We start from the raw sequence: 25,970 nt of genomic DNA on the forward strand, positions 1-25,970 counted from the left end.
AAGATTTTGGAAAAAATTAATAAGGCATTTTCTCCTCAGAACACTAACACAGAATATTAACATTAACTTTATACTGAACATTCAAATCACATGGATAAACAGATGAAGCTCCAGAGTAAGTCCAAACAGCCCCACTTTCCCTTCTGTCCAGGATGAGCTCTGACATTCTCTGTCAGACAGGCACTAGATAGTGTCCTATTGCTGCTATAAGAAAATACCAGACACTTAATGGCTTGTATCTTTCCTGGTCTCTTTTTCTATAGTTCTGTAGGTCATAAATTCAACAAGGGTCTTCCTGGGCTTCAGTCAAGGTACAGACGGAGCATCCCTTGGGGAGACTCCAGGGAAAGCCCGCTACTTTGCCCTTCCCGGTGGCTCACAGCCACCCACACCCGACTCCTGCCTCCATCTTCTGGGCTCAAAACCAACCGTGTCGACCCACTCTTCATTCCCAGGCACATCTCTCTCTGACCATGCAAAGATTCTCTACTTTCATGGACTCCTGTGATTGAGTTGGTTTGATTACGATTAGTGAAACCCAAGATGATTCATCGCAAAATCCTTAATGTGATCACATCAGAACATCCCTCTTGCCATGGAAGGAAACACATTCACAGGTCACAGTTATGATATACACATCTTTGGAAGTAGGCGGACACTAGTCTGCCTACCACAGACACCCAAGGCCCCAGTGGCCAAAGCGTTAACTTCATCTCCTCAAGCAGCAGACCTCATGACAAAGTGCCCAGCTCTCCACCCAAAATGTTCTTAACCACAAACCTTCAAGGTCGGACTCAGAGGCTTTCCCCTGTGAGAAGCCTTCCATACACTCACAGGCAGAATTAGTGACGCTGCCAGCACTCTGAGAAGATTGGTAGACACTTGTCACTTGATATTCGTGTTGTCCACCTGTACTAGTCTCAGTCAACTGCAAACAATCTAAGAGTAGAAACTGACTTCATCAACCCTGCCTCCGTGCCATCCATCACAGTGCCTGGAGGTACATTAGCCAGCTTCTCGCTGCTCTGGCAAAGTACCTCAGCAGAACAACCTGTGGAAGAAAGACTTGGTTTGGTTCACGGTTTCAAGGGCTTCAGTCCATCCTCTCTTGGCTCTGTTGCTTTGAGGCCTGAGGTGAGGCAGAACATCATGGTAGAAGTGGGTGATAGAGAACAGCTCATCTCATGGCAGCCAGAAAGGAGGGAGAGAGAGGAAGAGAGGAAGGGGCCAGGACCAGATACAATCCCCAGGGTTATGAGGGACACTGTGGTTCTAAATCATAACGGTAGAGTTAGGTAAACCTTTAGGGAATGAATGGATGAATCTTACTTAATTTGCTCTAGAGTGGACTATATAATGTGTAATTCAAAATATGGTTTCATGTGTCTGTTATGATTCCCAGACCTGGTCCATGTTAGAAGCTCAATAAATATTCACTCAATAAGTTAACTTTGATACTGTATTAGTCAGCTTTTCTATTGCTGGGACATACTATATGACAGCCACAACTTAAAAAAGAAAACTTTTAATTTGCTTCACAATCCACAGGATTCAGCCAGTGATCAGCTGTCTCCAAGGCAGGAAAATCATGGCAGGACTTGGTGGCACAAAACTGCTGAACTCATGGTAGCCTGGAAGCAGGGTAGGAGGACAGTACCAGAGACGAAGGGATGAGAGATCAAACTGAGACCCCATGGCCATGCCTCTAGGGTCATAGCCACCCAGACACACCTAGAATCTCTAGAGTAGATCACAAAGCCAATCAAGTTGAAACTCCACCTACCCAACACAGATATCTATTATACACTGAATGTTTCCTTTACCCCAGGCACTTTACTGATTTCTCATATACTCTGCCTACCTCATTTAATTTTTCACAGCAACTCTCAAGTGAATGCCACTATATTAATTTGGGTAGTTCATACTGGCTGTAGTTACACTGTACAGGCTTCCTCTTTGGCTGTCTCTCCTGCATAATTCTCAACCACAGAGAGACTTAAGGGCTCCTTCCATGAAGCAACCGCAACACATTTGAGAGGAAGTATGAGAGGGCACACTCTCTACCTAGCCCAAAAATGACACACATCACTTTCATTTCTTCATTGGCCAGCTAGCCACGTAGACCCAGTGCAAAGGAGGCTGGGAAATGCAGAGGAGCTCACGGGACTAAGAAGCAATCACAGCATGTTACGACCTTCCTCCTCTTACAACAGAACAGGAAGCCAAGCTTCGGGCTGGCTGCACGGCAGCTGGGTTCCTGCCCTGTGACGGGACATTTCCTCCTCCACACAGTCTGCCAGCAGATAAACTACAGGGAGAGACTTGAGAAGTCGGCTGGGTCCGTGTCTCAGGATCTCTCTGCTTCGCCCTGCCACTGTCCGTTTATCATAAGTGTCTAAATGATGACACCAGGCAGATGTTATGTGCTGATTCTCCTCTCCAGACTGTTGCAAGAAGGGAAACCAAATCTATTTTTTAAAGCAAGCATCAGATGAAGCTTGAACAAAACCAATAACTTTCAGGGCGAGCAGCTCTCTAAGCTTCCCACAGATGCTTTCAGAGTGTCATTTCTGGGGTTTATTTGGCAGTTGTTTACTGTCTGGGGAGAAAGATTGCTCCTTCCTGTCTATGTTTCTCCCTCCTCCTCTCTGCAACCTTCCTAACAGTGATACTTCTTGACTCTTGTAGTGCAAAATCATAGTAAAAATGCCCTCTAGCCCCCATCAGTGTCCTCTGTCCAGCTCCCCCACCAAGCCCAAATATTCTTTCCTTCCTCTTCCTTGTCTTCCAACACCAGTACCTCTTGTCACCAAGGACAAATCAATCCTCAGTTATTCGGGGCTGATTATTCAGGGAGTATTCAGCTTTTGCTCCCCACTTCCTCTGTGGACTTTGCAGTCCTTTGCACCTCCACCAGCTGCACAAAAGGAAAAAAAGTTTGCAGAACTCCAACCCTTCAGAGCCAGAGGCTGACTAAGCCACTTCTCTCCGGCCAAGGATGCAACTGAGGCCCTGGGACTCATTTGTGTAAGCTGTGTCTTCCCCATTCACACGGATAATTCTGAGTTCTCAGTCATTTTTCCAGGAAGGAAAGGGGAGGGGCAGCCCTTCATCTTTCCTGCACAAGGCTGCTCCGCCTGGCCTGTGACGTCAACACACTTGACAACAGCATGTGTGCGCACATGCAGGTGAGCGCATGTGTATGCACGAGACACCCAGTGCTGTCAGAGCGTTCAGCTTGATGGCAGAGCTGTCTGGTTACAGCATGAAGCATGTCGAGGGACCATTGTGTGACAGCACTGCTAATAAATACAACAGATTTTTAAAACCAAAACAGAGAGAAGCAGACATAGCAACTCAAGCTCACAGGAAATATTCTTCTTTGCCAGTTTACCAAAAGATGTGAGGCCTGGGGAATCTGAACCACAGTCCCTTACTGAGGGGCTGGAGGACTGATAAAAATGCTCTCAGGGATGTCACCCAGGCTCACAAAAGGAAGGATAGACGCTGACTGTGTGGATGGAATATGTATCCCAGAAGGAGCCAGGCAGAATGAAGTCACCCCTGCTCCACTCATCACCTCCCACAGCCCAGCAGCCTGAGCACCCCCACCTCTCCCCATACCAACACTCTCACCCCCACCCCTGCTGCCTGGTCACCTTTAGAACTGTTATCACAGGCTCACAGCAATTTATGGATAAGGGGGTGGGGTCCTAGGAGATAGGGTCTTGAGCTCTCTCCCCTGCAAACCGGGCCAAGTGCCAGGCAGTCTAACTCTGGACCCTTTTAAGCCACCTTTGCATTCAATTAACAAGTACTTGTTAAGCACCCATTATATATCAAGCACTGTTGGAAGCACTGAGAACTTAGTGGCATTTAAGATGCCAATGCTTCCATTCTAGCAGGGGAGACAGACAGAAAACAGGTAAACAAATAACAGGTGCACTCTGAATTCAGACATGCACGCTGAATAAATAAAACAGGTGCTGGGAGGAGTGACCAAATGGGTGTGACTTCACTGACGTGCTCATCAGAGCCAAAGGCTCTGTCACTGATGAGAGAGCATCCTGAGGAGGACAAGTTAGCTTGTCTGGAGCCAAGAGGAGAGCATCCTAGGCAAAAGGGCCACCATGTCCTAAGGCACTGGGGCAGGAATGAGCCTGGAGTGCTGGAGGACCACCGCAAGAGGGGAAGCTGGAGGAGGGCCCGGGGTAGGCTCCTTAGGCCTGCAGGCAGCTGTGAGGAGCTGTGCTGCAGTCTGGGAAGCTGCCAACAGGATCCCAACAGAAGAGGGCTGTGATCTATTTGCATTTTTAAAAGCACTATCTGGAGGCTGAGTGACTGCAAAAGATAGAACCCACTCACACAAGCTGGAGCATGGGAGCTGGCTGACATGGAAGGAGGCAAGATTAATTTGCTGAGCACCAGAGCAGAGACTGCATGGGAAGGGAAACTGTCTGAATCCAGAACAACCTCTCTCAGGCTGTGTTGGCTCAAGACCTGTCTGTTTAGCTCCTCTCTGCTTCTCTGAACACAGGCTCCTCTCAAGTAGTCTAGCCCCCTCCCTGCAGAGCCTGGCCAGTCAGTCTCTTAAGGTTTTCCAAATTCCCAGGATAGAGAAGCTGATTGGGCCATCGCAAGTCACCTGACAAGCTCTAGTGGTCAATTAGCATTGCCACAAGGGCATGGCTGCCTGTGAAACAGGGCTGCCAGCAGTGGGCACAACTAGAGTGCCAGAAACAGTCAGAAGAGGACTCAGATGGTCAGGAGCCTCCGTGTCCACTCCTCAGCCATTCTCCAGAATTCCCTCTGATCCCATCATGACTTCCTCTATTCCTGTCTCTGTCTCACCACTCACCTTCACAACACCCAGTAGACTTTGGCTGTCCAGACCCTCTTCTGAGCTCCTTGGAGCTATAGGAGTAGAGAGCTCCAACTGGGAAAATGGGCACCCAGACAGGAGAAACAGAGGGGAAACCCAAATCCAAGAGATTGAGTTTAGGAGTTAGAGGCCTGGGATGAGTGCTCAGAAGATCCCCAAATTCCTAGACATAAATTACAGACACAGAACCAGGAAGATTTAAAAACTGCAAATTATCCAATATAAGAAAAATGAAACTGAAGCAGTAATTTAAAAAACTACAAAGAAAAGTCCAAGTCCAGATGGATTTACTGCTGAATTCTACATCTTCAGAGACGATCTAACACTGATACTCATCAGGCTTTTTAATGGAATTGAAAGGGAAGGAGCACTCCCAAAGTCATTCCCGGAAGCTGCCATGACTATGAGTCCAAAGCCAGACAAGGATCCAACCAAAAAACAGAATGACAGGCCAATCTCTTTAACAAGATACTGGCAAATAGAATGCAACAAATCATTAAAAAGATCATACATCATGACCAAGAAGTTTTCATCCTGGGGATGCAAAGATGATTCAACATGCACAAGTTGATAAATATAATGTATCACATGGACAAAAATCACATGATCATCTCAACAGATGCAGAAAATTCAACATCACTTTGACAAAATTCAACATCATTTCATAATAAAAATCCTAAAGAAAATAGGTACAGAAGGACCTTCTCTCAGTCTGATAAAAACATTTATCACAAACCTACTGTCAACCTCATATTAAATAGAGCAAAACTAAAAAGTTTTCTTTCTTTTCTCAGGAAAAAAAAAACAAGGGTATCCATTTTCACCACTCGTTCAACAGTACTTGAAACATTAGCATGAGCAATTAGCCAAGAAAAAGAAATAAAAATCAAATTTTCATTATTTGCTAATGACATGATCCTCTACATAGAAGACCCAAAAAACTCACCAAAAGATAATTAAAATTAAAAATCATATCTAACAATGTAGCAGGATATAAAATCAATAACATTATTGTACACTCATAACAAACACACTGAGAAAGAAATTAGGAAAAATACTATTCCTGGTAGCACCAAGAAAAATTCAATACTCAGGAATTACTAAGGATATGAATAGTTTTTACAATGAAAACTAAAGTACTCTGAAAAAGGAAATCAAACAAGATACCAGAAAATGGAAAAACATCCCCTGTTCCTGAATAGACAAAACCAATATAGTAAAAATGTTCATACTTTCAAAACTGATATGCAGATTGAGTGCAGTCCCAATCAAAACACATTCTACAATCAAAGTATTCCTCACAGAAAAAGAGAAAATAGTCCTAAAATTTATATAGAACCAGAAGAGACCCACAAAAGCAAGAGCAATCCTAGATGACAGGAGCAAAACAGAAGGCATCACAGTTCCCAACTTGGAATTATATTACAAAGCTACAGTGATTTAAAAAAAAAAAAAAACAGCATGGTACTGATACAAAAGCAGTCAAAAATCAGTGGGACAGATAGAGGATGCAGGAACAACCACGAGCACATTCAAATCTTTGATTTTTGACAACGGGGCCAAAAGCATACACTGGAGGAAAGATAACTTCCTCATAAATAGTGCTAGGAACGTTGGCTATCCACATGCAGAAGACTGAATATAGGCCTATTTCTGTCACCGTGTACTAAACTAAAATCAAAATGGAGCAAAGAATTAAAAATTAAAACAGAAACACTTAACCTTGTAGAAAATAAAATAGGAAAAACTCTTCAAGTCCCAGACATAAGCAAGGACTTCCTGAACAAAAGCCCAGTTGCACAGGAAATAGTACTAAGAAGCAATAAATGGGATCACAGCAAATTAAAAACCTTCTGCACAGCAAGAGAAACAACAGAGTGAAAAGATAACTTAAAGAATGGGGAAAATTTTACCATCTGTTCCCCAGAAGAATAACAACTAGAATCTATAAGTAATTTAAAAAAAAAAATCCTCCAACATAAAACAACCAATCAAAAGATAAGCAAATGAAATGGACAGAAACTTTATAAGAAAATACAAATGGCCACTAAATACATGAAGAAATATTCAACACTGCTGGGTCATTAGAGAAATGCAAAATGAAACAACACTGAGGTTTCATCTCACCCCAGAAAATCACCACGATCAAAAAATCAAATGTAATAACAAATTACTGGCAAGGCTGTGGGGGGAAAGGGATCTTTCTAAATTGTTGGTGGGAATGTAAACTACTGCAACCACTATGGAAATCAGTATGAAGATTCCTCAAAAAACTAAAAGTTGAAATTTTATTTGACCCAGCTATTTCCTTTCTCGGTATTTCCCTGAAAGAGTTAAATACATCATGCTATCATGATACATGAATTCCCATTTTACAGCGCCACAAATCATAAGAGCTAAATCTTGGAAGCGGCCTGTCTGTCCCTCAATAGCTGAATGGAACCTGAAAATGTGGTGTTTACACACAGTGGAGCAGTGCTGTGTCATGAAGAAGAAAGTACATGCAGCTTGAAAACATATGCTCAGGGGCTGGGGATTTAGCTCAGCGGCATAAGCGCCTGTCTTGCAAGCAGGCAGTCATGAGTTCAATCCCTGGTACCGATAAAAAGGAAAAAGACAAAAAAAAAAAAAAAGAAACCATATGCTTGGTGAAATCAGTCAATCACACGAGCTCCAGGATTGCATGGTTTCTCTTACATTGAGGAGCCCAAAATATAAGTAAAGAGCAAAATAAAAACTAGATAATAAGAAATAGGAAGACAGAACTTTTGCAAATGGGAAGAAGACTGAGAGATGGAGGACAGGGAAGAGAGGAGAGAGGGAGCAGAGCAGATAAACAATTAAGATGTGTTATGTACGCGGACCAGCTCCCCACAAGGATTGTAAACACTGTGTCCTGCGCACATGTACTAATAGAAATTAATTAATTATTATTTTAAAAAAAAAAAAAGACCCCCAAGCTAAGGACCAGGGTTAGAAAAACCAGCATCCATGTAGCAGGGTCACTCTGACAGAATATTTGCTCATGCCCACCCTGGGTGACCCGGGTCAGCTCGGGCCAGGCTCTTTCGTGCATGGCAGGGCTGAGGTTGGTGGAGCCCACAGGCTCATGGCGGAGGCTCAGACAGGCTCCTCCTGCAGCCTGGGGGCCTCTTCTCTAAGAGAACCTCTGTGCCCACCCTCCTTCTCCTTGGTGCTGGCCACCAGCCAACATGGCATTGCCACCAGGGGCCTCAAGAAGAGCCAGCGAGGGCAGCCCGGGATGCCAGCAGTTTAATTACTAAAGGGCCAGTGGGGCCAGGAGCAGGGGAGCAGGACTCTCCCAGCCTTCAGGCCCAGATGAGGGGTCAGGAAAGCAGAGGAACAGGGAGAGTGAGTGAGAAAAAAGACTAGGAAAAAGAGAGACCAGGATAGTGTAGGGCAGAGACACAGGGACCAGGAGAGAGAGGGGACACAGAAGCGAAGCAAAAGCCATCAGAGACCAGTGGGGGAGAAGTGCCTGGATCCAAATCCAGCGGCCACACAGACCGACAAGTCAGTCGTCTTAGTTTGCCATGACTGTTGGAACAAAATGCCACAAAAACGGTGGCTGGACCTGCAGGCATCGACTGTCTCCCAGTTCTGGAGTCCGGGGGTCGGAGATCAGGCCACACGCTGCTTTCCTCTGGAGCTATGGGAGCGTCTGTCTGGGGTTATCTCCTTGGTTTCTACAGGGCTGATCTTACATTACATGTTATTGCCCTGCATGTGTTTATATTTTTAAATTATCCACCTTTTTAAGGAATTAGGGCCTCTGTACAAACCCTGTCTCCAAACAAGATTACAATGAACAATAGTATGGGTTAGGATTTCAGCATGCATGAGGAGGTAGTCAGAATTCAACCCAGTGCATTACCTAACCTCTCTTTGCCTCGGTTTCCTCATTCATAAAACGGACAATCGTGAATAATTCCTTCCTTGGAAGATCATTCTGAGGACTCAGTAAGCTACCAAATATAAAGCCTGGCACGTACCAAAGGCATAGTATAGGTTTGTGTCATTATGATTACTACCATTATTCCACGTGATAGAAATAATGGCCCCCCTTTTTTTCTTCTCTCTTTAAATTAAAAAAAAAAGAAATAATGGCCCCCAAAATGCCACACCTTATGCCTCAGAACCTGTGATATGTTGCTTTCCATAACAAGAGGGACTCTGCAGACGTGATGAGGGCGGCAGGCTTTGGGGCGGGAAGGCCGCCCTGGAGGACCTAAGGGGGCACGGTGCAGCCATGAGCCTGAAGAGCAGGGCACCGTCTCTGGCTGTGGTGGGAGGGAGATGCCATGACAGCAGAAGGGTCAGAAATGCAACATGACAAGGACCCAGCCCTGCCCTCGCTCCATGTGAAGATGAGAGAGGGGAGTCAGGAGCCAAGGAACTCGGCCACCTCTGGAAGCTGAGAATGTCCGCAGTGTGCAGCCAACGAGAAAACGGGGCCCTCAGTCCCACAACTCCAAGGAATGCTTTCCGCCAGCAAGCAATATTTAGAAACTGCGTCCCCCGTCAAGCCTCCAGAAAGAACTGCAGCCTGCGACAATGTGTCAGCCACTTTCCATTCCCATGACAAAATACCTGAGATAAACAGCTAGAAACAAGGAGAGATTTATTCTCCCTCGCACTCTGAGAGGGCTTAGTTCATGGTCGGCTGGTCCCACGCTGTGGGCTTGAGGGAGGCAGGCAGGGCATCACAGGAGAAGGCAGGGTAACCCACAAAGCTGCTCGCCACGTGGCAGCTGGAAGCAGACAGGGGACAAGTTTGAGGTGGTGAGGTGTGCCCTGCAGGTCTCCCCTGTGCCAGTATCTCTAGAAACACCCTCACAGACTCCCCTAGAGGGGTGCTTTATTTCTTGGTAAAGTGCTTCCCAATTTCCCAGGTGCTTCTCATCCAGTCAATTTAACCCATCCATATTAGCCAGTACTGACATTAATTTTAGCACAGTGAGATTATGCTGAACTTCTCACCTACTGAACCGTCAGATCATACATTTGTGTGTCTTTCAATCCCTGTGCTGGTGATCACTTGTTACAGCAGCCACAGGAAACACACATTCCGAAAATGACCATCATGTGGGAGTGATGATCTGGTGAACCATGGCTGAGGCCAGGTGGACATCAGTGCCCCTTAGGACCATGAGCAGCTCTGGCACCTACAAAGAGGTACGCATATCAGGAGGACCCCAAGGAACAAGGGTGTGATAACCACTGGACTCTGGCGCAGACACAGCATCAAAGGTCAGGCAAAAAGCAGAGGGATACCCGTGCCTAGTGAGGGGATACCTGAGAGCCCCCAAGGAAGTGAAGCAGTCCCCGGCTGCACTCTGCTGACCCCTCCACTGCTCCAGAGAGGGCCCTGACTGTGGTGGGCTGAATAATGCTCCCCCCAAAATGTTCCCAGCCTAACCCCTGGAATCTGTACTATGCTGCCTACATGGCAGAAGAGACTTTGCTGATGTGCTTAAGTTAAGGATCGAGTGTGGGAGAGATTATCCTGGGTTATCCAATGGGCCCAATGTAATCACAAAGGGCCTTCTAAGAGGGCGGCAGGAAGTCAAGATCTGGGGGCAGAAAGGAGAAGCCGATGTTATCAGAACCAGAGGTGGGAGGTGCTTTGAAGATGGAGGACTGACTGCCCAATGGGCACAGACCACAGTGTCTCCTGGACAAACCAGCCAAGGGTCTCCCCAGGGAGCCCTGCCACCACCTTAATTTCAGACTCCAGCCCCCAGAACAGTGAGAGACTGTTTTTATGTTGTTCTAAGCCATGGAAGTTGTGGTAATTTGAGGACCTTGGCCTATACCGGTTTCACTGGAGACCACTGCTGCTCCTCAGCCAGACCACCACAGTGACAGACACCCGACCATGGGCTCCCCGCCTCCTCACTCCTCCTTTCTTCCAAGAAACCTTCCAGGAGGCGAGGTCAGACTCCCACCACCTGCCTGCCCCCTGGGAACTGCTTGTCACACAGTGGTTTATCAGGGCCCAATGCAGTGCTTTGGGGGCCAGGTATTAGAACTCCTTTAACCCCGAGGTGGCTCTCACTGTGGCCAGGAGCCCTATAGAGGACATCCTTCCTATGTCCCTCCCCCACTCCTGTCCCCTCCTCATCCCCATTCGTGGTATCCCAAACCCCATGGCTTCCTCCCAGCTCCCCACCCATACCCAGCACTGTGCAGGCTTAAACAGTGCACCATCACCCCAGGCCCCTTCGGGCCTCATCCCCACAGAATGGAGCTGCCAGCTCCTGCACACTCTACTCTTGCCCTGCTGTGTGGGTACAGAGGATTTGTGGGTGCTGCCATTGTCTCCCCACTCAACTATAAGTCCACAAGGCCAGGCTGTCTGTCTCCTTCACTGAGTCCCCAGCACCGAGGAGAGAGCCCAGCACAAGACACCTACTCAAAGAGCAAATGGGTGCTTTCTGTCTTCCCAGGCTCTAGTCACACCATAGTCACATCAGGCAAGCTCAGAAGGTGAGTGTGCATGTGTGTGCATACACACACACATACATACCCAGGGCTATAGGTCGGCTGCCAGTAGGGGTGGGGGGCAGCTCTGCCTGCAGAGGGAGAGACTCTGGAACTCCTCAGGAAACTCAGGTGGCAGAGGAGGGGCTGACCCAGTGACAGACATGCATGGAACCTGCACTGGCATGATGGCACCTCCCACAGACCTTCAGTAAAGTCAGCAAAATCCTCAGACACTTTTTAGAGGGATTTGTCACTATGGAAACCCGAGAAGGGACAGCTTCTTATCTTGAAGCTAACTCAGGAGAGGAGCCGGCCGTGAGAAACCCAGACCAGGAGTGCAGAGTAGGTCTGGGCCGCGTAAAGAAATAGTAAAGAGGCCTTGAACTCCAGACACTAGGTGGCCTGTGGGGAATTGTGCCAGACATATTTGGTCCCCCAGGGCATGGAGACCCCTGAGGATACTGGGGCTCAGGAGGAACCAAGTAGACTAAACCTGTACCTGGGAGCCCTCTGGAACTGTAAAATGCTATCTGACCCCGAAGGCCCACCATCTCAAAGCCATTCTCCACCCCTGGGGCATGAAGTGTCCCTGAGAAGCTTGGAAGCTGGCTTCTTGCCCTTAAGGACAGAAGGCAGGGAAAGGACTAATACAGAACAATGGTAGCAAATGTCCCCATGCAGCCCAGAGGCTCTGGCCTATTAGTCCCCAGCAGAAGTAGGAGGATGTCACCTCGAGCTCCAATGTGGCTGTGACTGCAAAACTCACATGCAGCCAAAGTGCTCTAAACTGCCAAGGAAGTCAGGATGGTCTCCTGGGTGAAGCGGTGGTCCCTCTCATGCCAACTGTAGCCCTTTCGAGGATGGCGAAGACGTCTGGGAGCCCTGCAGAGGGCAGGACCAAGGAAGACCTGACCAGGTTCGTGAGGCTGGCTCCCAGGAGAGACAGCCTGTGACATTAAGCTCCCAAGAGACTGAATAGCCACACGGGCCCAAATAACATCTGAAGTACCTCACCTGATTCCCAGTAAGGTTCCCTAGGGAGGTAAGGATTTGGAGGTAGAGGGACTGACAGGACTTCAGTCTCCACGGCGGAGAAAGGAAGCACAGCTTCCCACACAGAGCTGGGCAGTGTCTGTCCCAAGCCAGCACCGCCTCTGCCTTGTCTCAGCCACACCTGCCAGGCGGAGGCCAGCTCAGCAGCCTGCAGGGCACACTGCCCAATGGGCACACATGCCTCAGGAGCCAGGAAGATGGAAAGGAAGAGGCTGGTATAAGAGGATCAAAACCTATAGACACATGGTTGCAGGCTCAGTGACAGAGGGGATAGCAGGGGCTGCAATGAAGGGGGTACAGGGTCCATCCAGAAGGGACCATACCACTCAAGCCTGTCGTGGCCACACAATCCCAGTATTTCCAGACTCCTCCTAGGTTCAGGAGAAGCCAGAACCTTGACTTTAAGGTGGATTCTCCTGAGTTTTCAAGTTTGACATGAGACTGGCCATGCTTTGGTCCCAAATAGCCAATGCTCCTCTTCTCTGGCACTGGATTCTGGCCATGGCTATAGCCATCTTGGGCTCAGTGGACAAGGACAATGCCCTAGGGTCAGCGGAGCCACTACCTAGAAGGATGCTAGGGTTCCAGTGTGGAGCTATGATATGTGACCAGTTCAGAATCTATGTGAGAAAGAAAAGGAGCTGCTAGCTCTTTTAAACACTGTTATTTTGGGAGCTTGGCTCAGTGATTGGACTCAAATCCTAACCAATACACTTGGCCACAATTCTGTTGTAAGACACGAAGCAAGCCTGGCCAGCTCTGCCACCTGCCTGCAGCCCCGACCTAAAGCAATGACTGCCAACCTGCTGGGCCTGTCACTCCCTTGCCTAGGAACCTGCAAGAGGTCCCGTCCTTGGCTCAGCCCAAATTCCTTGCCACCCAGAGCTGGAGCTCCACAGCAGCCCTGGTTTGGCCCCACCATCACACACCCACGCAGTTACTATAGCTACTCTAGACTGCCCACGGTTCCTGAGCCTTCCAGGTCACCGCCTCTTCCAGGCAGCCAGCTCCCCCGGGCTGAGTCAGTCATGCCCTCCTCTGCCCTCCCACCACCCCTGAGACAGACCCTATTAATACCCTGGGATGGGACGCATCAGATGCTCTCCCAACTGCACTAAGCTCTCATGACAAGGTTCTGGAAACAGCAGGCAGAAATCTCAGTGCCCAAACTCACACTGTGTGATCCCTGGCTGCTTACTCAACCTCTCTGCACCTCAATTCTCCCCTCTGTGAACTGGTGACAGTACCATCAACACCCTTAACAGGTACAAGACAAAATGCCCATTGTGCTCAGTCCTGCTAGGTGCTGAGCATACAAAAACAGACCTGTGGAGCTCTCAGAGTCAGGGTGGGGACCGGCTGGAAATAAATTCTACAAACAAAAGGTCTCTGCTGTGCAGCTGTGATCACATGTGTGTTGGGTACCTGCTGGAGAAGCGAGTGGTCCTGTGTGGAGTCCCCCACCCTCAGGTCCAGTGGCTCCACAACCAAATGTTGGCTCAGCATTTGCCAGATCCTGGCACATGTCAGGACATGGAAGGTGTGAAGATGGACCAGGCCTGGATCCTGCTCTGACTGACTCCACTCCCACTCCCAGGCTTATAGCTTGATGGCGGAATGATCCCCAAAGACTCATCAGTTAAAAGCTTGGTTCCCAGGATTGCACCAATTGGAATGTGGTAAGACCTCTAGGAGACAGGGCAGAGTGGAGGTCCCTAAGTCACTGGGGCATGGCCTCAAAGACGACCCTGGAAACTTGGCTCTTACTCCTGCCCTTCTCCCTGGCTTATGACGTGTGCCACTTTGCTCTGCCATGATGTGCTGCCTCATCACAGATCAGAACAATGGGAAAACTCAGTCTCAGACTAGAGCCTCCGGAAGCATAAGCCAAATACACCTTTTCTGTCCATCAGTTAATTATTTCATGTATTTTGTTATAGTAACAGGAAGATGACTAACAGGAAACATAAATGCATGGGCCCCCAACACCAGGCTAAGGCCTTGGGGTTTGTGACAAAGATGATCTCTTGTCCTCAAAATCTATTTCCCTTCCTTCATGGTGAGGAAGATACTTAGACCTCCCAGGCAAAGCTTGGCCATGCAGAGCGCTTGTCAGTGGCTTGTGAGTGGACAGTCCAGGACTGAGACATTGGGCTGACTTCTCTACACTCTCCCAGACTCCTGAGTGGCCCTGTCAACCATGAAGAAAACCAGGTGCTCTCACAGATACAGAGCAATGACTCGTAAGAATCCTGGATCCTGGGTTGACTGACAGGTGGCTGCCCCACAACCTGGACTCTCTCCTAAGAAGGACAGTGCTTCTTGGCCATATAGAATCTCTGTCACAGAGCACAGCCTTTCCCTGCTGACACAGGGCCTAAGAAATTCATGGAAATTTGCAACAAAAGTGACCATTTTGTACTGCAGGAACCAAGAAAGACTTCCTGAAGGAGAACACATCGCCGGGCTGAAAGGAAGTCTGCATGCTGCATAAATGAAGGTCTATCTTGGGGGATTGGTAAGATCCACGCAGGCAGCTCTGGGAAACACCTGGAGTCTGCTGTCGGGAAGAAAGTGCAGAGTCACATGCCCATGCTGCCTCTGCTTTACACAAGTCTGTGGCTGGTTATAGAGGAAAAAAACCTGGACAATGCACCCTAGATGGAGGAGTAAAAGTAAGCACTTGGGAAGGGGAACAATAGTTTGACTTTTCTTGTTTTTTTCTCCCTATGGGGCTGCCACGTTTTGGCAATGAGTACCCATTACATTGTAATAAAGGCACTGTTTGTTTTTGTTTGTTTGCTTGTACTGGGGATTGAACTTGGGGCCTTAAAGCTATATCCTCAGCCCCTCAACCCCTTTCATTCCTTTTTTTTGAGACAGGGTCTCATTAAATCATTAAGTTGCCCAGGCTGAACTCAAACTTGCAGTCCTCCTACCTCGGCCTCCCAACATTCTGGGATTCCAGGCATAAGCCACCAGCTCTAGCTGCCACTGTGACTTTCTAAAGCAAGTTAGGAATGTCTTGACCCATCCTCTCAGGAAAAGATCTACTTCCTGTCCCCACCTGGACACTGTCCTGGCCTGGCTGGGCTGTAAGCTTTGAGAACATCTGTTGGCATCCAGGGTGGCATTTGGGTGCTTTGTGATGACAAGGATCAACAGGGGTTATAGAAATCACTTTTCACGTAATTAATTCTGAGCTTCTTGGTTTCCAGGGACAAAAAGCCTCAGAGGCAGGGAGTTTGCCAGGAGCCAGGAGATCCAACCCTGGGCCACGACAATAAAACCAATCTTAAAAAGCTTTACAAGATCCTATCAAATACGAGGTGAGTCTTTGTCCAGTGTGGGTGCCACCAGGGATGGATGGGGAGTCAGACAGTAGTATGCCCAGTACTCTGCAGATGTGCCCCCCGACAGAAACTGGGGCAGCTTGGCCATGGCTATGGTTTAGATATGGTTCGTGAGTGTCTCCCAAAAATGCAAGTGGTAGGGGTTTGGCTCCCACGGTGGTGGGATTAAAAAGTAGTGGTGCCGGGGGCTGGGGATTTAGCTCAGCGGCATAAGCTCCTGCCTTGCAAGCAGGCAGTCGTGAGTTCGATCCCTGGTACCGATAAAAATGAAAAAGACCAAAAAAAAAAAAAAAAAAAAAAAAAAAGTAGTGGTGCCTTTAAGAGACAGGGCAGAGTGAGAGGTAACTGGGTCACTGGGGAAGGGAAGAGTACCTTGAAGCAGGAGTTAGGAATCTTTAAATGTAAATAGGCAAGATTTTGCAGGCCTTTGTCACAATTAAGTGTAGGACATAATTTTGCACAGTAGCAAAAAAAAAAAAAATCGAGAGATAATGTGCAAACAAATGGGCATGACCATGCTGCAATAAAACTATTTACAACAGCAGAGAGCAAAGGGATGCAAACATACTAAACACTACAGAAATGTACACTGAAAAGAGGATACAATGGGAATTTTTGTATTATATGTTTTTTTAATCACAATTAAAACTAAAACAGGCAGCAGGGTGGCTCTGGCCCCTGCCCTGTGGTTTGCTAAGCACTGATCTAGAACATCAGAAATGAAAAGCCTAGGAGACAGTACAGTGCGTTCTGTGACAAGCCAGGGTCTCTTGACGGGATTACCCCATCCAGGCCCGGCCACAGGGCAAGGATGCTGACACAGTGGGAACTCGAGTCCATACAGGACTTTTCCTGGCACATTAATATTTTTAAATGGTCAGGAATGAGCACAATTAAAGAAATGGCCTCAGCGGGGTTCGAAGCACTTAAGGAAAAAAACAGAAGTGCCTTCCCCGTACCAGCAGTGGTCTGATTAGTGGCTTCAAGGACCTCTGTGCTATCACTAAGCTGTACCATCAGAGGATACGGCGTGTTGAGACACAGAAGCAACAAAATCCTCCCCACCTCTGTGTCACAGTGGACCTGGGTCTGCGTGGCAAAGCAGATGCTTTCAATCCTATACTTAATGTGGACGAAAAATGATCCTGATTAGAAGCAAACAGCTGAGAAGACCCACATCTCAAAGCAGCCCTTGGGCACCTCGCACCTCAGGGTAGGAAGCTGGAATGTTTGATTGACAGCGTGGCTGGATGCCAAGGTCCCTGGAGGGCAGGGGAGGAGCTGAGCTCTGATTTTATTAGAACTAATATCGATTCTGCTGGTGCTCAGGTCTCCTGCTTCCCTAGGTTCTGAGCCATCTACCCCATCTCTATTTTTCTCATAAGTCACATTCCTGTTAGCGCACGACTTACAGATCACGGGGTTTTATAGGAATGCAATAATGCCTGGAATGTTCCTCAATCCCACTGCACCTCCACACAGATAAGAACTGCAGATGGGGAACTGCTAGCGTTTGTGGAGTCCCTGCTGCATGCTAGCACTGGCTAAATGACTGACGCTCCCACTTTTTCTCCCCATAACCCATTTTAGCCTATTTTGATAGAAGGAGAAACTGAAGATCAGGGAGTTTATGTGATCTGTCCAAGGTCATAACTAGAGGCAACAGAGGATTCCCTGATGCCCTCGCCAGTCTTCTAGCCTGCCCCATCATGTCCACAATGTCCTCAGTTTTTGATCTGAGAACCTGCAATTTGCCTCACCCTTAGAGCTGATTATTCAAAATGCTTAGCCTAAGAGAACAGAGGGAGGGAAATTGAGCACTGACCTTCAAGAAAAGTTCCCACTATCTTGTGGGCAAATTGAATCAGGTGCAGTTTTGATGACTGAGAATATCAAATTGGTTTTTTCCTCTTATTAGAAACTCCAAAATCAATAGGACTCAAACATAAAGGCCAGGGACGGGACAGTGGCCTTATTTCAGTACTGCAACCTCATTCCAGAATGATTGTTTACACAAATATGAGTTACTGTTACTGGAAGGCAACAGTACTAGAAGGCAAATAGACAGGGTATCTATAAAAGTCAGAGGTCACCTTGCTGGGACATAGAACAGAACATGCTAAGACCAATGTGGGTGAAGATGTAGCAACAGGAGCCTCCTGCCATGGCTGATGGGAGTGGGAACTTCCCAAGTGCAACCACTTGGCAAGACTGGCATTCCCTAAGGAGGGCAGCATGCCCACCTTGGACTCAGTGGGCCCACTCTCAGGTACGTGCTCAGTGCAACTGGGGATCCTGGGGACCCCAGACACAGAGCAGCCAAGGAGGTGAAGACAGAAGAGCAGGAGCCAGTGTCTGCCAGCCAGTCAACACAGAGCACGCACACTAATCCAATCACATGCGCAGCCATGAAGTTGACAGGCATGCGCGCGTGTGCACACACACACACACACACACACGCATTCAGGAACACAATGTACAGCGTGCAAGACAAAAGCAAGCACAGAGTGTACTTCTGTTACACAAAATCCAAGGGCAGCAAACGTAGCCTTAGACTGGGAATACCTGGCTGGGAGAGCCAGAAAGGAAGGCAGAAAGTGAGGAGCCCAGAGCTGAGGTCAGGCCAGCATCAGGAGCAGGGTGTGATGCCGGGGCACAGTGGGGTCCAGGATGTGGCACTGTGCTGCTGCTCAACTTAGGTGGTGAGCACACAGGAATTTTATCATTATCATTAAGACTTTCAGGTATCTTAAAATATTCTTCTGATAGTTCACATTTAATTTTTTTTTTAGGTTAGAGATTTAGAAAAAGGAAATAAAATGGCTCCAGGGACAGGATACACAAAGCAGATCCAAATTTAATCCTTGGTGGGTGTTTAAGGGACACTCTAGGCTCCACTCCATATCCTTAGATAACATGCTCAAACATTCCCTATAACATTATGAACCAGCTTTTGGTTCCCACAAGAACTTAACTAGAAGTTGACTAATTAGTAAAGATATTCAATTATCTATAGTATAAGAAAACTAGAAATAAGTGGCTAAGGGTCATCCAGTTGCTTCATAAGGCCAGGAATCTAGGTCTGCAATTCTCTGAGAGTTCTCTTAGAGGCCCAAGATAGCTGCTGCAGCTCCAGATATCACATCCCCACCCAACTGCTTCCAAATGCAGGAAGCAGGTAGTATCTAGGATGATGAGAACGACTTTACTCATATACTCATGTCCATCATAGGGAAAGCATTTTCCCAAAAGTACCCCAGTAGAGTCTTACTTACATCTCCCAATCTAGAACTGGGCCACTTAATCACTTCTAGCTGCGAGGGAAGCGGTTAAACTATCTGCCCTTTTCAGTCTCCTTGTCACATGGTCAACAAAGGAGAGAGAACCACCATCAGTCAGGAAACCATTGTGCAATTAGAGGCACCTTTCCCACTGTCCCTGCCCTCAGTCCTGTCAAATAACCTAGGTCTCATCCCCATGGAAAATGAGCACAGACCTCCCCACCCAGAGGCACTGCTGAGTTGTATCTGTTTCCTCCATGAGATGCTGAAGGGGTCTTTGCTCTGCCTTGGAACTCCAGCCTTACTCAGTCCTGGGGTACAGTGATGAGCTCCACTTCGGAAGCAGCAAAGGAAGTCAGCCAGTACCCCTGTCACCATCTGCCCCAGATGCACCTCGGTGTACAACAAGCCCCTCTGCGGGAGGATCCCACACTAGACACAAGCCACCTGGGCCACGTGAGTATCACGTGCCCCATATACCAGATCACAGGGGCAACACACAGGGTGGGGATGGGGGCAGAAACTCAGACAGCACTGGACCACAACTGTGCAGGCAGGGCCTCATAGGCACCTGGATGACAGTGGCCCTTGAAGTGTGGCACGGTTTCTCCTGCTGTCACAGTCTCCACCACCCCCAGTTGTCCCCACACGAAGGCCAGTGCTCAACCATCACCTGTTACTCCGTCCACCTGGCTCCTTTCACCCTTGGCTACATCCCCAATCTGGGTTACCGGTCTGGCCTTCGAGCCGCTGGAGCTTTGGCTCCTTGAACTAAAGCGCTGAAGATGGTCTGCGTTCCTGCACTATGTCAGTACCAGTCTACTCCACATCAATGCCTCCTTGAGCTTCAAGGCCTTGATGTGCTAAGCGCTTGAAGTCGAGGCTCAATGGCTGTTCCCAAAGAGATGAAAATCAGCCCTACTGTCTCTCTGGGTACCAGAGAGAGACTCAGTCATCCTGGCAGTGGTGCCGCAGACATGCAAAGCGTCCCGTGGGGCGCCTCGTTCTGCTCTGGCTCAGGCACAGGTCTGGCGGCTACTCCAAAGTGTCACTGTCCCTGCTCCATGCCACACACTTACCCAATTAGAGAGGGAAAAGGGGGCCCAGGAGAAGGCCTGAAGCAGGTGCGCTGGGCCACAGTTCGAAGTCACAGTGGTGACTCAGGGCTGTCTGTCTGAAGCTTATCACACACAGTCTTCTCCACGGACTGGCACATTTCGTCCTCATAAAAGCTCGAGCGAGAGGTGGACTCTGCTAGGCCCCCACCCGTGCCTGCTCCTCCCGGTCCTCCTGCCCTTGCCTAGTTCCCCTCACTGCCTCTCTGTACTGGGGATGACCAGAATGGTGATGGGTGACTTCAAAGGCCAGTTCACAATGGCACTGCAACTTCCAGCTTGGTCTCTCTTTGGACTCACTCAGGAGAAAGCCCCTGCCTTGCTGCAGGAGCCCTCAGGCAGCCCCGTGGTGAGGCTCATGTGGAGAGGGACTGAGGAGGCAGGCCCAGCTGGCAGAAGCCTCCAGCCTGCTCAGGTCTCAGGGACCCAGCCTCGGTCCCTCCTGCAGGCTCCTAGAGACCCAACCCAGAGCCACCTGCAACCCCAAACGTGTGGCCCACTGAAACAGTGAGAGGGCACACCCTCACTCTGTCATGCTGCTGAGTTTTGGGGTGATTTGCAAGGAGTAAAAACACAGAAGTTGTTTGCCTGAGATCACACAACTGGCAAATGGGAAAATCAGGATGCGAACCTGAACATCTGACCACTCCACACACCACCCTAAGATGCTCCCGGGGAGTCACAGCATGTGCTTCCACGGTCCCTCCCGCTCCCCTCTGAGGCCTTGGCAGTGCTCCAGACTCACCTCCATTCCCTCATTCACCTCCCAGTGACTCTGGAAAACAGGTCTCATTTTCTCCAATTTGTTCTACTAAAATTTAATCAGCCAAATAATACATTGGTACATTTCTCCTTTAGAAAAATTCTGATAGCAGATGAAACCCTTCAGCCTCCTGCTCTAGCCAGGCCGGGTGCCTTTGTGGTCCCTTCCTGATAATCACCTGCTTTCCTATACCCAGTCCCCAAACCCTACTTACTGCAAGAGCAAACCCAAGAGCTGAGACTCTCAACACAATGCTCAGTTACAACCTACACTGTGATTCCTTTAATGTGAACACACGTCCATGAACCAGCAGCCAAACCCGCACTGCATGATGTGCTTAGGCTTAGGTGGCAAGACTATAAAGTGCATCAAAAAGCTGGCATGAGGAGTTGTGGGGTGGTGTCAGGATTCAACTTTTGACCTCAGTGGTTTTCTGAGGTCCAATTGGCAATAATTATGCTTTATGTCTAGATGGTCTCCTCCCCCCAAAGACTTACGCACTTCCAGATGGGGCTTTGAGGAGACGATTGGATCACGATTCTCATCTGTGCACTAATCCCAATGTGTTTATAGCTAGCTTGCTATTGGGCTTGGACAAGGTGGTCAGTGAAGACCTGGCCTGGGAGGGTCTAGTTCTTCCCCACCCTCCCTTCACTCACTCTCTGTCTCTGTGCCACCATGCCATTAGTGTTTCTCCTCTACCAGGTGCCTCTGTCATGCATTCTACCTTGGAGCCAACTGACTAGGGCTGAAACCTCTACAAACTGTGAGCCAAAATAAACCTCTCATCCTTTAATTTGTAGATATTGGTTATTATGTCTCAGCATTGAAGAAAATAACTTAGATAGCAATATATCAATAAGTAGGCTTGGAATGATGACACATACCTCTAGTCCCAGCTACTCAGGAGGCTGAGGCGAGAGGCTCTTTAAAGAGCCCAGGAGTTCAAGGACAGTTTGAGCAACATGGCAAGATTCTATCTCAAAAAGCGTTAGGTAGGGCATCTTTCATATGTGTAGCCTTCTATGTACAAGTCACAATTCTGTAAAGTTTTTGTTTAAGAAAATATGTTGTTTGCTACTTTTGATTTATACACATTTAATACTCTACTTCTGTCTTTTTAACACTGCTTCTTCTTACTTGACAATAATTACCCATCAGTCACCTCTAGGTTTGCTTCATCCTCTTTAATGGCTTCAGCATGGTCTGCAGACTGACTATACCACCAGGTAGCCCTCCCTCAGCGACAAACATTTTGTTTGTTTCTCATTTTTCTTCTTTGACCAAGACTGCAGTGACTGCCCTGTGTGCATCTGTGTGTCTTTAGGTATGCCATACAGTGGTGTCTTTAATAAACATTACCAAAATATTGTCCATGGTGATTGTATTGGTTCCTCTCTACCGTAGTTGGGATCTGGAATCCCAGGTGCTTGAGGCTGAATCTCCAGCCTATAGAGAATCTTTCCTGAGTAGGGCCCAGTGGAAGAAAGTGAGGTTATTAGAGGCATGGTCTCCTAGGGGACATTGGCACTCCGGCTCCTCTCTCCCCCTCTGTCTCTGTGTTCCCCACCAACTGGCCTCCTTTGCTGTACACTGCCACTATAATGTACTATGTTACCATTGGCCCAGAGTCACCATGAACCAAAACGATGCATCAAATGAACCTTTCCTCTTTTTAAGTCAATTATGTCAAGTATTTTATCACAGTGAAACCACACTAACTGATACACTCTCCCTCCACCATTGAATGAATATTCCCATGTTCTTACATGTTTACCAATTTTGTGGTGGCCTCCAAAGTGTTTGATTTTCTTGCATCTTTGGGAAGGAAAACATGTCTCATTATTGTCCATCTCACAGATAAAGAAACAGAATCAGAGAGCTCAAGTGATTTGCCTGAGACCACATAGCAAAAAAGAGGTATCACAAGCTCTTGTGGAGATCTGATCTTCTGTCCCTTAAAGAGCAGGCCCTCTTAGATAGGTATGAGTGTCCCCTGCCACAGGGCCGGAGGCAGCACCAAGTCCAAGGACACACAGCCCTCTGAGGTGCATGCATTGTGCTGCTGGGGGGTGGTGGAGATCCCAGAGGCAAGCACATGCCCACCTCCAAGAAAATCATCAGGGAGGAAATTAGCTGGAAATGGAATCGACAAGGTGCTGCCGGGACTCTGATAGTAAATTAGATAAACTTGCATCTGACACGATGCATTTAGAGCAGGGCACCACTGGCTCTCAGCTGCTCCAAAGCAACAAGCAACTGGGAGTGAAAAATAAAACAGTCTATGAAGCTACAAAATGAAATAATGAATGACAACAGGCCCCAGAACGGCGGGGGAGAATTATTAGAAAATCAGCTAAGAGCCGTGAGGAGGGAGGCCTTCACTGCTGGGCGGCAGGAGGCGTAACTGTGGTGGGGAGGGCAGGCCTGGCCAGCAGGGACATCTGCCATCAAGTGGCTCCCGCGATTGCTGTATGGGGACTTTAAACAAGGTCCTGTGGCTCCTGAAGACTCAGTTTCTTGCCTGTAAAACAAGAGTGAAAATGGCTGTGCCTACCTCATGGCACGGTTGTAAGCACTCAACAAGATGCTGACTACCCAGGACTCTGGGCACAGGCACAGCTGTTCAGGTTGTGCATAAACAAGCACAGGTAGGGGAGGCTGAGCAAGCACCTTTCCATGCTCAAAGAGGAAAGACTTCTCAAGGTACCAAAGCCCTCCTGGGCTACAGCAGCCGCAAGAAGGTTCAGCACAAATAGGTGCCCAACAAACAGCAGTGTTATAATTGCAGCAATCTGTCTACGTAGGATCTCTGGTTATTCTGACCACGACTGTGATAAGAATTCTGCAGAAGCAAGGAAAGGGCCATGCAGGGTCCCACGAGGTTGAGTGGCATGAGCTGGGCTTAGCGGCAATCTGATGGCAGCAGCTGGGGGTGAGAATAGCAAGTAAACAACGTCCTGGCCTGCTCAGGAGATGGACCGGCCAGCCACATCACAGATGGGTACAGGAAAGGGAGCCTCAGCCCGGTACCCCTCACCAGTCCACAGCCAGGCTGGGTGCTGGGACAGCCTGACACCTCCCCAGGAGCACTTGACAGGCCTTTTATACTTCCTCTGAAGAGCAGGAGACGCTGGATGGAAGCCAATAGTGGTATAGCCTGTATTCCCAGCACTCTGGGAGGCTGAGGCAGGAGAACTATAAACTCAATCCCATCCTGGGCAACTTAGTGATTTAGCAAGACCCTACCTCAAAAATAAAACAATTTTTCAAAGGGCTGCTTATGCAACTCAGTGCAGAGGTCCTGGGTTTAATCCCCAATACTGGAAAAAAAAAAAAAAAAAGCCCATGAGACCTACCTACAGGGACTGTCCTCAACCCCTGCCCTGTCTCTGCTCCTGCTGTTCTTTCTGCCTCAAATGGCCCCTGCTGTGTCAGTGCCACCTGTCCTCCAAGCCTGGCTCCATTGCCACGCCATCTCCAGAAAACTCCCTTTGGGTCCCCAAACCTATGCTCTCTGTCCCTGGCCAGAGAGCTGACTGTATCTTAATCATGCCTGGAACCTCCCCAGCCCAGCAGCTGCACATAACTGGCATTCAATATATGTCGGGTCAATCAATGAATAAATGAGTGGATGAATACCGGTCCTTCGCCTCGAACGGTGGGAAACAGTGGGACCATCCCCCTCGCACCCCTCGTCCTTTTATAATTGGAAATGGCAAGTCTGAAGTCAGACAACAGTGTGTTGGGACAGGAGAGCGCTGACAGTCAGGCGTGAGGCTCCTGTCATTCTGACGGCCCCAGGGACTGCAACAGGAGTAAAATGTGACCTACAGTCAAGGCAGAGAAACATCATGGCAGGTGCTGGATGAAAGATAATGAGCTCAGGGACAAATGCTCTCTGCTACAAAAAGAAGGTCTCTAGAGCCCTTCGCCTTGCTGCATGACCCGCAGGGTGGGATGGCACATCTGGTCCTGGGTCACTTTTAAAGAAGCTAGTCAGATAAGCACACTGCTCTGGGCCCAGGACCAGCTGATACTCAGCCACGCCCAGCTCCAAGTGGCCCTGGCTCTGCCCAAGTTCATCCTGTCATGCATTAGTGACTCACTGTACCATCTCTCTCCCCAAGAGCCATGAGCATGCTGAGAGCAGGGAAGGGTCCCCTGAGGTCTCCCAGTTGTGGCCCACAAGGCTCAGAAAACATTTATGACCTAAGAAACAACAGGGAGCAGCACAAAATCAGGAAGAAACCTTCAGGAATGTCACAAGTTCTCATGCTCCAGCCTGAGTTTGCTCTTTGCTGGAATCAGATTCGGCTGCACCCTACCATATCACTGGGCAGAAGCCCAAAGCTGACTAGAGCAGAATCGGGGATGGACCTGGATGAGGGAGGATCAGGTGTGTATGCGTCAGCTTTTGCTGCTACAACAAAGAGCCCTAAAATCTCAATAGCTCTCAAGACTAAGCATTTGTTTCTTGTTCTTGTTCCATGATGGCAGTGGGTTGGATGTTCAGCTGGGCTTAGCTAGTCTTGGCTGCTAAGCAACTGGTTCATGTGACTCTCATTCTGTATCCACACAGACGGAACAGCCATGATCTGCTGTAGGACGTCCTTGTGACAGAAGAGCAGCCTCACCATCATTAGGTATGCTATGTGTCCCATCTACTTGTGTTTGCATAGTCAAAAAAGCCACGTGACCAAGTCCAAATTTGGTGGGGGAAGGGGGACACAGAGCCTTCTACAGCTCAGCAATGGTGAGGAGGAAATTAAGACAGCTCTGTCTGTGGCTTCAACCAATCCCAGGTGGAAAGCATTCAGGGGAAAATTGTTTCTATGCTGAACATACAAGCTTTTTCCTAGTCATTATTCCCTAAACAGTACCATATAACAACTATTTACAAGAAACTTTCATCATATCAAGTATTATAAGTAATGTAGAGATGATTTAAAGTATAATGGAGGATTTGTGTAGGTTACATGCAAACGCTCAACATTTTATGTAAGAGACTAGAGA

At 48.3% G+C, this 25,970-nt stretch overlaps 1 protein-coding gene across 2 annotated transcripts in view; it reads right to left on the reverse strand.

Annotated features, from left to right (window-relative positions):
* Window positions 1–25,970, reverse strand: part of Gsg1l (GSG1 like) — a 231,695-nt gene that overhangs the window by 177,301 nt on the left and 28,424 nt on the right. The gene's annotated exons all lie outside the window — the stretch shown is intronic.

This window comes from Cavia porcellus, unplaced genomic scaffold, assembly GCF_034190915.1.
Source record: "Cavia porcellus strain 051 isolate PalLab524CR breed Dunkin Hartley unplaced genomic scaffold, mCavPor4.1 scaffold_16, whole genome shotgun sequence".
Classification (NCBI taxonomy): Eukaryota; Metazoa; Chordata; class Mammalia; order Rodentia; family Caviidae; genus Cavia; species Cavia porcellus.